The 15,011-nt window shown below is 39.0% G+C and overlaps 1 long non-coding RNA gene across 1 annotated transcript; it reads left to right on the top strand.

The window, feature by feature from the left end:
• The first annotated feature begins 8,686 nt into the window (after positions 1 to 8,686).
• On the top strand, positions 8,687 to 9,154 carry LOC112349616. The gene is made up of 2 exons (XR_002993440.1): positions 8,687 to 8,902; positions 8,965 to 9,154. It is a non-coding gene; the product is annotated as an uncharacterized LOC112349616 (long non-coding RNA).
• The last annotated feature ends 5,857 nt before the right edge of the window (positions 9,155 to 15,011 follow it).

Below are 15,011 nucleotides of genomic sequence, written 5' to 3'. Positions count from 1 at the left end.
CTGGAGTCTGGCAAGGTCTTTCTAGAATGTTGTAGAGGCTAGATGCACAATCGGGGACTTTTATATCTGTCACGATTCCTGATGCAGACAAGGGCCTGCTAATAATGCGGCTGAGGAATTATAACAATCCTTTATTTCTTTATTAGTGCTAGGCTGATCCTTGTTTCTTGTGGAATGGAAGGATGCAACAACCAATTGGCCTGCCACATCTCGATATATTTGGGGTTATGTTGGAACTGTTCTTAGTTTAACTTTGAGGAACTCAAACATTTGCTTCTGTTTGGACTAACTTAATTCTCTATCTCAGTAGTGTACTACATAAGCATATTTCAGAAGCAGCTAATGCCGTTCTTAATTCCATGGAAACCTCAGTTCCTTGCTGGGTGGATTCCGTACAAATTTACAAATTTCATATTTACCTTCTGGTAAGAGGTTGAGAATAAAATCTCGTTCCCTAACCTGTTATCATTCAGGGAATGGTGTACTTACAGTCACATAACTCTGCCCTTGCTAAAACCTTCTCCTTGTGAAACGAATGTGTCAAAATGCTCTGTTAGCACATTGGAACAAGAAGCGCTTCTAGATCTTGGACTTTACACAGTAGCCATGGGTTATGGAGGATATCAGCCTTGCATCTCATCGTTCAGAGGCAATCAGTTTGATAAGGAGGATCCTCTTGAACAGAAGCAGGCCAGCACCTTCTTCAGCTGGTATTACATGTCCATGATGGTTGTTATTTCAGCTATGCTTATTGTCTATGTTGAAGACAGTGTGAGCTGGAGCTATGGGTGCTCTATGGAAAACCGTGATGCTGGACTACCTCAGACCAAAAGGATTCAGCTTTCTGATGTGCTGAGCTTGTTGAAGATGTAGGGAGAAAAACTGTCCACCACTACAAAAATAGCATCATGGCTATGCACTGAAGGGATGCCCACAATAAAGTCCATTGAAATACTATTTGGATGAAGAGGCAGCTGGTAATGGAACCAAAAGACCTTTCTATGTTTGATAGGTAGAACAGATATGTGTCCAGTTGCAAACCTTTCAAATATGTAAAACCATTATTTGATTGCAGTTGTTGTTCTCCAAACATCAGGGTGCCAGAATGCTTGCATGACACTCCTGAAAGATCTCCTTGCTTAAATCACGACTTGAACTGAGAACTATAAGACCGCCATAATAAGTTCTTATGAAATGTCAGCTTGTCATCTGTATAATCGGGATTGTCACAGAACTGTTGCCAAATACCCAATAGTGTCAAATCTAGTGAGTAGAATCTTATTCACATACGTTGCTTCCCATCTGGAAATACTAGAGAACGTTAACACTTTGAGACATTCAAATTGTTGTGATAATGCCTATGGAAGAATGCTTTTCCCTAGCCAGAACTTCATAGTGAAATCCAAGGCTTGAAGTTGTTCCACCTAGTGTTATTACTTTTTGGATAACTGTTGTTACTCCAAAATGAATTTCAAGCTATAATGGTCTGTCCTGAGTGTAAACCATTGAGGCAATAAGTAGTGGCACTAGTGACCAATGGCATGGATAATGGCCACCTTTCTTGTTCATACACTGGTATTTTAGACTCATAAATAGAGAAACTATGACTATCAAAGGCCACTATTTCCTCTCCTTGGCGAAGAACCACTCATATCTGAAGTATCAATCTTAACAATAAATGGTTCCAAGGAATCTGAAAGTGAAAGTAATGGTGCAGTTAGAAGTCGTTACTTCAACAACTCAAACGATTGTGCTGCATCTGACCATAGAAGAGCAGGAAATATTGCCAAATGGGGTCACAATATAAAGCAACATAGATAGTTGGCAAAACCATAAAATACTTGTAAATGCTTTAGAGACTTGGGAAGTGGCCAATTTGCAACAACTTGTAATTTTGATTGATCAGCCCATACTTTACCAAAATCTGAGGTATTGAATGGTCTCCATTCCCAAAGAACACATGAATAACTTTGTAAATATTACTCTCCAAAATTGATAACACCATTTTCCAATCCAGTCCTGACTATAGATTAGTATGTCATGAACAAAACGATAATGAACTGGAAAAGATACTTAGCCAAAAGCTTGTTCATGAACATGGCAGGCACATTAATAAGGCCAGAGGGCATTACTCTGAAATGAAACAAATCTCAACAGTGAGTCCTGAACATTGTCTTGGCCTTATGGCAATCTCATATTAACCAAAACAAAGGTCAATCTTGGTACTGCCTCATCCAAAAGCTCATCTACCCTGGGAACAGGAAGCTTGTTCTTGACAGTTCTCCTGTTAAGAGCCCTGTAATCCTCCACAAACAGTCCTTAAGAACAAGAAGCACATGTGATGCAAATGGGCTAAGATGAATTATTGAAGAGTTAACTGCAATGGAGAGTGATTCTAACTTGATTCAATGTGTGATCCCCAATGAGAGCTGGCTTGGTTATCAACCAAAGCTATGAGCAGTCACAAAGGAATGTGAAGCTCCTAAGTTTACCAATGTGCTTTACAACCTAAGACTGCCCCTTTTACCCAAATGCACTTGAGTCCTGTTTTCCTAGGCACTGAAATGGTGGCTCCCAATGTGGCTTCTTCCCCAGGAGCTTGAGACAGAAATTTTCCCTCCTAAACGAAAAACTCTTACTCCAAATCCAAATCCTCAAAAGCAACTGGAATGAGATTTCCCTCACCATTTTGTTGAAATGCTCATCAACCTGCTCATGCTTGCTCCTTATTGCTGACCTATATAAGCCTTACAAACCTATCTATGTCCCTTTGCTCTACAATCAAAACACTTGTCCAACTTCATATTGTCTATTAGTTTTAGCCACTCTTGGGGAGGAAGTGAAGTTGATGGAATTGAAACTTGTTTCCCTATGGTAGATGGCAATTTCTTGAGGACTTGCTGAATATGAAGTCTCCTGTCACATGCCGAGGTTGTAAACGAGGCCAATCAGAGCATTCTTTGCTCATCAACTCCCATTCCTTGTATTTGAGGTCTGTGTTCAAACCCAATTGTATGACTTGTTAAATGGAAGGAGACATTTGAGCTATGTTAACTCCCCACTAATGTGGGTAACACAGCTGAACCAAGGCTGATTCAGGAATACCATAAACACCAAATTTTGCTTGTAACCTCTCGGTGTAAAGTTTGCATTTGTGGAGGTATTGTAGATCACAAAGTTTATTGAAGGGAAGATCCTGGAGGTTCCAAAAAGTATGTTTGCAATTTCCAAGTTTCTCTTGTACCTCTAAAGGTTTACAAGTGATAACAATGAACTTCAAAAGGTAGCCTACCTAAGCCTCTTTCTCTTTATTGTTTATAACATGGAGATTTCCCACTTTATGCCAGAAATTGTATAGTAGCCTGATGTAATTATATATTGAAAAAGTAAGTAGAAAACATGTGTTTAAAAAGTTTTTTATTTATAAAAGGTGAGAATTTGTTTGAATTAAGAGAATTTGTTTGACATTTCCATAGAATATAATCACTTAGTGTGTTTTTCCCCCAGATATGCACACAAAGTATGAAAACGCTTCATGCATTATGTTTATCCACTATTGCATACAAACAAGCTAGTGATGATCTTGTTTTCTAAAAAACAAAATGATGTAAAAACCATTAATGATTTTGACATTTTTTAATATAAAATTATGAATGCTCAGGATTTGGGAATAGGTACCTTAATTTGGGTTTAACCCCTTGCTTATATATGAGAATGGATGAACTAGATTTAGTTCTAAATGGATGATCCATATGTTATAGTACTATTAATTAATCTATTACTTACATAATGTAATACATGTATTATATGTATTAGCTAACTACAGAATCCTGATGAACCAATTACAACTTTGTATGTAGCAATAAAATGGTCATCTAAGCTCTTATAACCCAAGGATGCTTAATTTTAAGTATCTCAAGACCTTTAACCGATTGAAAATGAGAATGCACTTTTGTTCTATAGATTATTTTTTGAGTCGTTCTCTTTGATTACTTATGATTCATCATATTTCCTTGCAAGTTTATGCCTATGTGAATGAAAGTTGAAAGTTGCAACTCTCTTGACACTCTATTCCTTGGGTCAAGCCCAACTAGAGTAAATTGAATCACTATATATCAATATCAATATATGGTATAATTCCATTAGCTAACCAACACAGTCAAACGTGAGACCCTTACGATTCCCTTAATTAACCAATAAAGTCAAACTTAAAACCCCTCTAATACAAAATGTAAACTTCTGAATTTAAATTTCTTAAGAAGTCATCCAACCTAATACTACTCAAACCTAAAGATCTCAGATATACTAATACCCTTAACTGATTCGAAAAGGAGATGCATTTTTTTTCATAGATTTTTTTTTTTTATATTTGAACTTTATAGAATGTATCTTGAGTCATTTTCTTTGGTTAAGTATAGTCTAAACCAACCTCAAATCAAACTGAAAAAAGGGACTTCAAGAGCCACTACAATCTATAAAACATCATTGTAACAAAAAATACATCTTGCCTTTAAATTTGTCTGCTAACGATTCTTTGAAACCATCATTAACTCAAACTTATGAGCATAAGTAGAACTTGCCTTTGTGTTTTCCCTTCAATTAATATTCATAACCTATATTAACTCAAACTTATGACATTCATCTTTATCTAACACTAAATATAGGAGGTCGGACTCACTCCATTTGTCCTCCACGTCCTCTTTATCTCCTTCTCAAAAGAAAAAAGTATTGTTTTCATTCAAATTTACTACACTTATCTTCACTCTATTATTTATATTTGGCCTCACTCCCTTATTATATTCATTCGTCTTCATTATGTTAGGGTTAAATATTCTATTCGGACTCACTATACTTGTCCTCACTTCACAATCCACTTTGCTCTACTATTGTATCTGTTCATCCTTACTCCATTGTCAAGGTTGAACTCCTATCTATCCTCTCTACCCCCTTTTCTAAAGAAAAAAAGTTTAAAGTGTCAAGGCAAAAAAGAGAAAGTAAGAAAAATTGAGAAAGAAATATTGTAGAAGAAAAAAAAGGGATATATAAATATTAAATGAGGAACTTTTAGCAGTTGTTAATGCAAAAATAGGGAAATGAAAAAGAAGGATATGTGCTCAATGTTTAGAAAACAAAAGACTTTTTGTCATAAAATACTTTCACCACCACCATATAAGCAAAAAATTCACAATACTCAACTTTTTCAACACACAATTCAATACTTGACATGGGAAATCAATAAAAATGTCCATACTTTTAAGAGAATACATAAACTCCTTAGTAGCAATAGTAAAGCAAAAGCTCTCAATGGCACTCATAACCAGGGATACATATTCAAGTCGAAACTCTTGCAAAAGTGAGTCAACCTTGGAATAAGGGAATACTAAATAGCATAATTGATTAAAGACTTTGCTAATGAAAAAAAAAGCACCACACCACTATCTTATAGACACGTGGCATGTAACACGTGGCACATGAAGGGTTTAGGTTCCATTTCGTATTATCCTATGGTAAATCACCATAGGATAAAGGGTCAAAACCACATGCACTACACTAACCCAAGGTTCAGGGCCTTGGGCCACTAAACAAAGGAATGGTGCCAAACCCCTAAGCTTGGAGCCAAAGAGTGATGGAACCAGACCACGGAGCAACTCCCAAGCATACAACCTAAGGAGCAAAGGGACAAAAGTCCTGAGCGACTTGGAACAGTCCTAGAGCAACTAACATCCCAATGCCAGAACCAGCATACAAAACGGAGCTAAACAGAGTTTGGCACTTTTTTGGCATATTAGTGGTTTAACGCAAGGATATGGGTACTCCACCAGCTAGCATGGTGTGGAGCTTGGGGTTAGACCCAAGCTAGACGCAGAACAAGGACAGATACGCAATCAGAAGCTAGACTATGCCTCGAGTTGGTTAGCCATGCCCAACCTACCCACTATCTCTACTACACATTTGGAACCCCCCACAGCCACCCCCCCTTGAGGAACACACACTTTGGGCTTTCACTCCGAGCTTCCCTTAGTATCAAGAGTTAGTCTCTGGGACAAGTTCGAAACTTACTAAATATGGAATGGTGCTAGAATGTAAATTTGGACATGGGACGAACACCATTGTGTTCAGGCCAATCTCTACATTCTGTAAATATGCCAAATAAGCAAATCTAGACACTTTCCATAAATAGTATTTAGGACCGGAATGAAACTAACACAAAGGGCATAATAGCAAGGGTGTTTAGCAGACACGGTAAGCTATTATTTAGTGAATATTGAGGGACCAATCTCAATATCGCGGGGGTTCCCAACACTAGCAAGTGCAAGTCAACGGATGAGTTTCTCTAACCAAGTCAAGTATGCTTGACTAATAGCACTTAAAAATTTCGTCTTTATGCTCATTTGGTCAAGTGCACACACAAAAACCAGTTTCTCAACTAGCTTAAGTGGAGACTAATAACAGGCCTCAGCAATACCGACCTTCTGCCGTCGTGGCAGTAAAGAAAGAGTGTCCGTAAGGACTGGTCGACAGGTAACTTTCGATACCTGAAGTCATATTCGCGACAGCAAGATCCTTAACTTTATGCACATGCTTAACATCTAAATTAGTATGAGGACAGAAAACACTCAACTCAACACTACATTGAGAATGAGAATCATAAAAGTCATAAATGATTGACATGCTAGGAGAAGAAGATACTGGAAATAAGGAACAAAAAACTAAGAACATGAGAAGATGGCTTAAACTGAGAAAGACCGAGAAATAAAAAAAGGTTGTAACAAATAGAAGTAAAAGGAGATGATCAAATGATAGATTGAAGGATTAATACCTACCTTATGAAAATTTTAATTTGTCTTTAAAGCTATCTTCATAATAATTAAGCTCCCCATCACAATTTAAAATCTATTCAAACTCGTAAACATTATCTTCCTATAAACTCGATCCTTAAACATTCTTCAAGGATTGAATTGCATTATTCACAACTCTTTAATCAATATCATGAACACGCTCCACATTAACAAGAGATGGCAAAACACTAAGAACAAGAAAAGCTATGTAATTATATCTCACAAAACTTGGAGATAGCAATATATCAAAGATGAATGCAACACCAATATAATCACACCCTATAGCACCAAAGACTTGATTCAATGGAGTAATAGCTTTAAGTGATATATTCCTTGATCAATGATAGTATGGCATGATAGAAGAAGGGAATGTAATAAAGATTAAAAAAAAGAGTAAATTTAAACATAGCAATAGGTAAAATTCTAGATCTTACAAAAAGCTAATACAAATCTAAATCTAAAAGAAAAAGAAAAGAATAAAAATAAAAGCATAATCCTAAACACTACAGTAAAAATTTTGCCCTTCAGCGATAAATTGCAATGCCCCTTACTTCCACCAACGTAAGTGTTTAGGATATGAGAATTAAATATCTTAATTGGGGTGTAGACCCCTTCTTATATAGCAGAATGGATGGATTAAATATGCTATAGTGCTATAATTAGTATATTACCTAGATCGATTATATATATATATATAGACACACATAAGTTATATATATATATATAGACACACACATACATACATATTTACAAACCTTAAAAATTAAATTTAATAGATATTCTTGGAATTTATGATGATATGGTAGTTAGATTGCCAAACTACCAGGCAATTTCTATACTAAAGTGGCATACACTCTTATAATATTATCTAAGGTACAAAAGATCAAATCTATTAGATGAATGGCTGACCAAGTCAGTTATCATTCACTCATTTACTCCTTTGCCACTAATTTACATAGCTACCAAAATCCCTTCTCATGGATAAAACTAACACAAAGCTCACACTAGGTATAAACTAGTAGACCAAACTTGTATTGTGCTTATAACAAGCCAAAACTGAAGTGAGAGCAGGCTGTTAGAATTGTGTAAGAAACACATAAGGGGCTTGCAAATTCACTCTTGGACATTCCAGAAGGAGTATCACTTCTTGCACAAGAGACACCCTTGATTTTTGGCTAAACGAGATATGACAATAAGTCTTCCATTGCTACCTCAACATATGAATTGTTCTTGATTTTTTTTATTTGTGCAAGTTTTGAATAAATGTCCTGTTGGATCTTTGCTAACTCCATTAGACACTCACCACAAGACTCAGTACAACTTGACCCCAAGCCTCACCTAAGACTATAGATGCTGTGGATCTTCTATATACTGCTATCTTTGGTTACAGTCTAAAACTGTCATGAAATATTGCTTTGAATATTTCTGGGCTCTATATTACACTAAATATAACCTAGAAAATTTATATTAAAATCCTAAATTTGATTTATTTTAATAATGGGCATTTAAATAAACTATTAATTGAATAAAGTGATAGAAATAAAATTTTATCATAAACATATCTTATCAAATACTTGGGTGTCCTTAGGATTAGAAGTAAAAGTCATTGATCTTATCATGAATCTTATCAAATACTTGCGTGTCCTAATAGAAAACATTCAATCAACTAATGGGGTAGGATTAGTAGTAAAAGTCATTGATCTTATCACATATCATATCAAATACTTGCGTGTTCTAATAGAACACATTTGAATCAACTATTAAAGAACTGCCTAGAAAACCTGACATTGCAATACATCTTTTCAATCACAATGGATAGAGTAATTATTGCACTTATGTTTCTTAACCTTTTGTACTTTGGTGTAATTTATAGTGCTGATTGTTATGGAGGTTCCATGCCAGCAGGGCTTACAGTGTCTAATTACCAACAAGCTGCCAATACTTTTTGTGGTGCTGATATAGCCAACAATGGGAAAACATATATTTTTGGGTTTGATTCATCTGGAAGGAGAAGAAGTGTCACTCTAACTTTCACAGGCAATTCCAAGGCAAAATATTGTACGGTAAGCGAGGCAAGCTTCAAACTAATACTTACTAATTACATGGTAATTTTGAATCTTAATAGACTGGATGTAATAATATCATTAGCCAATGCATGCAAGCCACATGTGGGCGAAACGCCTGTCCACAAAAGGCAGGACGATGGGATTGGTCTTTTAATGGTGAAGAGGCTCACTTCACTATTGATGGGAGTGTTGCTTGATAAGTGGAAATTAAAGAATTCAAATAAAGTTTTCTTGGTCCTTTTCTCCAAATCCTTGCGCCTTTGCTTCAAAACAAATACGGCGAAACCCGACAGGTACTCGCAGGCAAAGTGTACCCTGGCCCGGACGTCATGCATTCCCTTCCATCTTCAATATGATAGTTTTTCTCAATAGGTGCTGTCTCTTTACTCTTGATCATTTCTGGTCTTGAACGAAGCTCTTTCTTGGCATCTTCACTCACGTCATTTTCGGCAGCTCCATTTGGTTTGTCAAGCTTAGTTTGAGATGAATCACGGGGGTAAACTCTCAAGCGAGACTTCGTCCTTGGTATCCTGCTGCGGTTCCAGCTCAGATTCACAGGGAAAGCTCCAATGACAGCTTCAATCCCTCCTGTAGCAAGAAGATCGACCATCTGAGAGAAAGCATGATCGTCCAGATCAACTAGGATGTCCAAGTCGTCTTCTCCAAGGTTGATATGGCTCCCACCGTTGGCGATGCCATCAAGCACGCCTTTGTCGTCTACCAAGCCTCTCTTTTTCTTGTATAAAGTATCACGGACACTCTTCTGCCGCTGCTTGTGCACGAAGCTTTTGCTTGTTGGGGAACATGAGCCGCATGGACTCGAGGAACGATGCTTCTGCCGGATGGCCGCCTTGGACGAGATCTTTGGATCATACAGAAGAGCTTTTCCGATTTCGGAGCTCTCGAACATGTGTAACGAAGTGAGAATCGCATAGCACCTACAATGAGGTACAAGATCAAACGAGAGAGCCCCCAAGATCAAAATCAAGAAAAAAAGCCGGAAGAAAGAAATAAAACAAAATCGGTTCTTACTTTGCCTCACTGCTTGAGATAGACTCAAGCGGAACAAGGTTCATCCTCGCTCAATCGGCTCCTTAACATCGCGGAGATTGTCAGCCACGGATTGATCCCACTAGCTAGCCGATCATGTCGCAGGATGCTACATAGAGCTCCAGAGCTGGAATGAGAGATTTCACTGATGTGAGCAGCTCCAGGGCAACTTGGCAGGACGCTCTTAAGAGGTTATACTTTGGTGGAAGTGGAATATTTTTTCTATAATCTGATGATGAGAGTTTGGATCGTGGTGAGCTGGGTCTCTTTTGAGCAAGATCAGCAAGTCGCCTTCTGCACTCTAATCTCTAGTTTGCAAGGTGTTTTGCAGTACTAGTGGCCAGAGTCACAAGGAGAGATATAACTTTGCTAAGCCAGGGGAATTAATCTCACAGCAAGACAAAAGCTTGGCAACATGGAAGACATCCTCTACTTGACCCTAATTGCATAACAAACATCACGACCAGGTGATGAGGAATCAGTGGCAGGGGAGTTGTCTACTCCACTAATGAATGTCTAGATGCCTTTTCTATGCAAGCCCAATTGACTAAAAAAAAAGTTGGAATGTCTTTAGATTTGCCATAAGTCTCATGCTGTGATGGTTCAAGTTATATCTTTTTTTTCTGACATTCAAAAAGCTTGATTATATCTGCATTGTATTGATAAAAATAGAGATCAGATATTTGTGATGATGATTTTGAGAGTGAATAGAGTGATATTTTGTAAATGTAAGTGGATGGAAATAAAATTGGAGGATGTGTTGTTAAAAGTGATAAAGACAAGAACTTGGAAATAAAGGGGAAATAGCCAAGAAATAAATGAGCTCCTAGAAAAGAGGAGTTAAGGGCATCCAAGGCTGGAATCCAAGCTTGAGATTGTGTTTGCAAGAGAAAATTACCTAGAAGAACATGAAAAGCAACTGAAAACAAAGAAGAAAAGAAAGGAGCACTAGTAAAGAAGGTGGTGACTTGAGTTTTTCTTGAGTGTTGTTGTGAAGAAGCTCGCATCTAAAGGGCAAAAGGAATCCTAGAGAAAGCTTTGGATTCCATGGACAATCAAGTTAAAGTCAAGCAAGATGGTCTAAAGCTTGTGATGTCAAGAGAATCTGAAGTTGCAAAAGACATTGGTATGAGAACTTAGAGCATAATGTTGGGTTGTGCTGATTGTTCCTAAATGGGGAATGTTGATGTTGCTAAAGAGGAGAAAGTCATCTGAAGTGCTTGTAGAAGTCCGATGGGCAAATTACAAACTCTTGAATTTGAACTTCTTGGGCTTAACCCTAAATATCTTAAGATTGGAAAATCTTTTAAGGGATAGGCTATTTCTCTTTATATTTGAACTTTTTTGAATTATATCTTGAGTTGTTTTCTTTAGTTGTTTACGTACTTGAGAAAGCTACTATGAAATTGTATATAATTTATGGCTATAGTTATGCTGGATCTCTGTGATATGTAGGGTGTTTGGGAAGGCTCCATGCTTGAGGACACCATGTAGAGAATCAGAGCTGAAACATGAAGAAACCCAAAGGCATGTGATTGTGTGATGCCATATTGAAGTATTGGAGTGGTGACTCTAGGATGATATAAAGCTATTGCCAACTAAAGAAGACTCATTTCAGTGGCAAGGAAGTTATGCAAAAGCTTTTAAGTGTGGCCAAAGTTAAGAAAAGAGGTTGGAGCACTCACTATTGCTCCATAGCTAGCATATGCCATATCCAAATGGGTGATGTGAGTGGCATAGATCCTTGAGTGAGGCTCCTTGCTAGTGAGGAAAACAAATTGGAGTTGTGATAGTGAATTGAGTGGTCACAAGAGTGTTGTTTATTGATCTTGTAGGGATCCATGATAAAGTACATAAATCTATGAGTGTGTCCTGGAAAGGCAAAGTTAGTAGATAAGAACATACAACATGGTGGATATGAGGTTCAAATAAAGGGCTCTAGAAATTCAAGATCTTCTCAATAGGGGTAAACACCATTAGTTGGGAATTATGTGATCCAAGTTGTTTGAGTTGTGTGGTTGAAGGAGATTGTTCATGAGTGTGGAGGCTGATGTCTCTTGATCTTTGAAAATCATGACTAGAACACCAACAATGTTGTCACTTGCATTTGGCAAATCACCACTTGTTGTTTTCACATTATCCCTAGCTCCAAGCTTGGCTAAAATCTCATTGGCTATTGCAGAGAGGGCTGTGAACTCCCAAGAAGCCTAGTCCTTAAATAAAGATGCCAAGGAGTTGGTTGCTACTAGTAGTACCCAAGGAAGATTGCCACCTTTTGTGAGTGTGCTGCAGAATAAAGCAAGGAGAAGATCCACATATATTTGGTATGTGGCTGGATAAGAGCCTTCTAATGCCTCTTAAACCATGGTGTTCGTCCCATGTCCAAATTCACAATCTAAGGATATTTTATATTTAGTAAGTTTCTGTAAGTAACTAAAGAGAACAACTTGAGAAACGATTCGTGGGGTTCAAAGATAGGGGTGAAAGCCCAAAGCATGTGTTCCTCAAGGGAAGGGGGGCTAGGGGATATGGGGGGTTCCAAATGTATAGTAGTGTCGCGCATGTGACTTCGGGTATCGAAAGTTACCTGTCGACTAGTCCTTACGGACACTCTTACCTTACTGCCACGATGGCAGGAGGTCGGTATTGCTGGTTCCCTTTATTAGCCCCTCTTGTTCAAGTGTTAGTAAACTGGACTTTGCATCTGTACTTGGCCGGATGAGCATAAGGAAGGAATTCCTAAGTGTCTATTGAGCTGAGCATACTTGGCCCGGCTTGTTAGTTCTCTTTTGCTCTGTCTTGCACTGGCTTGACAAGAACCCTCGCGTATTGAGATTGGTCCCTCAATATCGCTACATGATAGCTTACCGTGTCTGCAAAACACCCTCGCTATCATGCCCTTTGTGTTAGTCTCATTTCGGTCCCAAATGCTATTTATGGAAAGTGTCCAGATTTGCTCATTTAGCATATCTACGGAATGTAGAGATCTTCCTGAACACAATGGTGTTCGTCCCGTGTCCAAATTCGCAATCTAAGGACATTCCATATTTAGTAAGTTTCGAGCTTGTCCCAGAGACTAACTCCTGATACTAAGGGAGGCTTGGGGTGAAAGCCCAAAGCGTGTGTTCCTCAAGGGGGGGGGGGGCTGTGGGGGGTTCCAAATGTATAGTAGGGATAGTGGGTAGGTCGGGCATGGCCGACCAACCTGAGGCATAGTCTAGCTCCCGCTTGCGTGCCTGTCCTTGTTCTGCGTCCGGCTTGGGTCTAAGCCCAAGTTCCATTCCATGCTAGTTGGTGGAGTACCCATATCCTCACGTTAGGCCACCGGTATGCCGAAATAGCGCCAGACTCTGTTTGGCTCCGTTTTGTGTGCTAGTCCTGGCATTGGGATGCTGGTTGCTCCAGGACTGTTCCAAGTCGCTCCGGGCTTCTGTCCCTTCGCTCCTTGGGCTTTATGCTCGGGAGTTGCTCCGTGGTTCGGTTCCGTCACTCCTTGGCTTCATGCTTGGGAGTTTGGCACCGTTCCTTCGTTCAGTGGCCCAAGGCCCTGAACCTCGGGTTCCTATGGACACGTGGCATGGACACGTGGCATGTGACATGTGGCATCTGTCACGTGGCACAAAGAGGGTTTAGGTTCCGCTTCGTGGTGTTATCCTATGGTAAATCACCATAGGATAAAAGGTCAAAACCACGTGCGCTACATTTGGTATCAGAGGATGAGTCTCAGCGAGTACTATTCAATGAGATTGGGCAACTAGTCTCGTTGCATACGCAGAGATGAAAACGATGATCCGAGTGGGTACACGTTTGGTGCAAAGGGTTCACATTCGTTCCTTGGGTATGGTTTTGGTTACCTTTTGTACCATATTCTGTGAGCTTGAGCTTGGGCTCACAAAAGGGATTGAGTTGTTCCGGTTACACGAGTTTACGCTTGGGCTCGTGAATGAGGCACATTAGCAACTTAAGGTTACACTTTGAGTTGGCAGGATTAATGTTAGCCTCTCAGTGGTTCCATGAGTTGTTCTAGTGGTTCCATGAGTTGTTCCATGTACCGTGGGTAAGAGCAAACCTTCCCTGAGTTTGCTATGAGTGGCAAATAGGCTGGTCCGTAGCTATTTAGCACGGCACTAGTAGATCCTTCCTAGGCATGATTACAAGTGGATCAATCAAGACTGTAGGGATTAATCTATTGGTTCAAGTAATCATTGCCGTGCTCTCTTATAAACTTTTCTTGGATTGGACTGAAGGCAGTGCGAACGCAAGCTTGAAGTGTAGTCAAAGATGAGACCGAAAAGAGAGTCGTCGGGGACGAAGGATCAAACACGTAAATCATCTTCTCTTTTGGAGAGATGGTTTGCAACGAGGGGTGACTCATTGCTCGTGTTCACATCATGCAATCAAGAGTCCCTACCTTGATGCATCTTGGAGATGATGGTCTTACAAATGGTGAGTTATGGGATGGATAGCGGTGAAGCGCTAAACCATTTTGTCTAGGCTTGCTATTGAAAGACTTGGGTTGCAATGCTCAATTCTTTTCTGAGGAACCTTGCTATTGCTCCTTGAGTAGCTTGGTGTTAGATTAAGTTTTGAGTTTGGTCGGAAAGAGAGTGGCATAAGCTTGTCCATGTAGTGAACAAAAGTTAGTGATGTTGGGTGTTGTAAGTCTCTATCGGTGGAGTGTGGCATTTATGTTGCATTTTGTCGAATTGAGTTAGCACTTGATACTCACATAAACCTTTGAAGTAATAACATTGGCATTGCTTGTGGTGTTGCTCAATTGATGATCAAGTCATTGTGATTTCTATATCATATCCATGTGATAATGAGCAATGTGTTTACGAAGTTGCTTGGTTAAACGATGATCAACCCCAAAGTTGTTGATGGTGAAGCTAAGTCTACTTGCATGAAGTAGCATTGTAGTAGCTTTGACTGGATTCTTAATGGTGGTCCATTATGCTAAGCTTAAGTTGGTTCCTTAGTTCCTTGACTTCGCCCATTGTGGTGTTGGAAAGGGTTGTAGCATTTTCTATCGCTCATTGGTGATCTGTTAGCACTT

This window comes from Selaginella moellendorffii, unplaced genomic scaffold, assembly GCF_000143415.4.
Source record: "Selaginella moellendorffii unplaced genomic scaffold, v1.0 SELMOscaffold_40, whole genome shotgun sequence".
Lineage (NCBI taxonomy): Eukaryota > Viridiplantae > Streptophyta > Lycopodiopsida > Selaginellales > Selaginellaceae > Selaginella > Selaginella moellendorffii.
Note: the sequence above shows the minus strand (reverse complement) of the source record. Positions and strands in the feature narration are given on the sequence as shown.